Below are 2,017 nucleotides of genomic sequence, written 5' to 3' on the forward strand. Positions count from 1 at the left end.
ATGAAAATAAGCCTCTCAAATCCAGGTTTTTGGCTGTACTGTCTCTTTTGGTTCATTCTTTTTGCGCGTGTGTTTTATTATGGTAATGAAATGGCAGTAAAAATAGTCTGGAATGGAAGAGTTCCCCCTCTCAAACGAGGGAGGGAGTTAGCGAGAAAAGGAGGGGTGCAGGGGGGGCCTCTAAATGTCATTGATAAAAACAGACTAGAGCTTTCTCTCCTTCCTCACATACCCTCCATCTTTCTGTTGTCCTCCTCCTCCCCTCCCTTCTCTCCTTCATCTCCCAGTCATACCTTCTCTGCTTCACTGGTCCCATGGGATTACATGAGAAATGTTCATAGGTCTTCTCAGTACAATAATACATTTACAGTATATTCATCAGGCGCCATATGTGAGCTGGTTATTTTCATTGTATATGCCCACACGAAAAAATACTACAGTTTACTATAGAATACTACACTACTTACTATAGAATTCTACAGTAAAATGTAGTATACAATACCACACAGTGTAGTATGCCCCGATCATGTGTAATACTTACTATATAATGTTGTAGTATACTGTAGAATACTATAGTAAATACTACAGTATTATCTGCAAAAAAACACTGTAGTAAATTGCAGGCAGAAACACTACAGTCCACAAAAGCACTACACTTGTTTAACTATAGTAAATACTAAGTATTTAATTTGCATATACCCTGCCCATTCCCCTCCCTATATTGCAATTTGTGCCACCCATAAGTGAGAAACTTACATGCCAAGTATAGACCATATACATTATTGTGTTCCCTACAGGTTAAAGAAAAGAGAAAAAGCTCTGAACTATCCATTCAGACCCCAGTCCTACCTACTTACTTACTTACCTACCTACCTACCTACCTACCTACCTACCTACCTACCTACCTACCTACCTACCTACCTACCTACCTACCTACCTACCCTACCTACCACCCACCTACCTTACCTACCTACCTTCCTACTACCTACCTACCTACCTACCTACCTACCTACCTACCTACCTACCTACCTACCTACCTACCTACCTACTTACCTACTTACCTACCTACCTACCTACCTACCTACCTACTTACCTACCTACCTACCTACTTACCTACCTACAGGTTATGGAACATTTGTTCTTTTAGTATTTCTCCAGTAGGTTTCTTGAAGGAGAAAGCCTTCTCGTAGATGCATTTTTTAAAATCCGACAGTCATGTCTGCAAAAACACTGCTGTAAATATTACAGTATAGTGCAGTCAGCAAAAAGACTACAGTAAATACTACAGTATACTACAATCTGCAAAAACACTACATTAATGACTATAGTATATACTACGGTTTTCTTTTGTTACAGTGTTTTTACTATACTTAACTGTAAATACTACAATATACTATAGTAATTACTACAGTAATTACTACAGTATTCACTGTAATGTTTTTGCAGAAATAAAGTCTGGGTAACACTACATAGAATACTACAGCAAAGTCCACAAAAACACTTCAGTGAATTCTATAATATTTATACCATAGTATGTTTTGTGTGGGTAAGATCCTTTAATCAGAATCATTAGGCTAATTGCTCAAGGCAGTCACTACACAACAACTACAGATAATTGAAAAAAGGCAATAAATATAGAATAATTGAAGTATCTTACTAACTAATTCAGGATCCTAAGCCTTGCTCTCAACTTGCCCCATCTTCTGTCTTTCAATGACTCCCAGTTTAAAACCAGCTAGAGGTCATGTGAAAGTTACCAACCAAAAGCAACAGGAGACGATCAGTGCTTCAGTGTGTACAAAGCAGGCAAAAGGGGATTTGATGTAGCTCTTTTGAGTTTTTGCTGTACAGTAAAGTCATGGCATCACCCAATGCTTATTCATACCCCAGGCTTCTAAAAGATCCTTTGTTAAAACAGACTCTTCCTTCCCCCCCTTTTCACTCTCCCTCTTCTGTCTCTCTGGAGCCTAACTGCCTGAGAGAGAAGGAACAGAGAGAAAAAGAGGAGAGAGAGTTG

The 2,017-nt window shown here is 38.8% G+C and overlaps 1 non-coding gene across 1 annotated transcript; it reads left to right on the forward strand.

The window, feature by feature from the left end:
• The first annotated feature begins 1,129 nt into the window (after positions 1–1,129).
• On the forward strand, positions 1,130–1,184 carry LOC111958277 (U7 small nuclear RNA). The gene has a single exon (XR_002876513.1). It is a non-coding gene; the product is annotated as a U7 small nuclear RNA (small nuclear RNA).
• The last annotated feature ends 833 nt before the right edge of the window (positions 1,185–2,017 follow it).

This window comes from Salvelinus sp. IW2-2015, linkage group LG33, assembly GCF_002910315.2.
Source record: "Salvelinus sp. IW2-2015 linkage group LG33, ASM291031v2, whole genome shotgun sequence".
Taxonomy (NCBI): Eukaryota; Metazoa; Chordata; class Actinopteri; order Salmoniformes; family Salmonidae; genus Salvelinus; species Salvelinus sp. IW2-2015.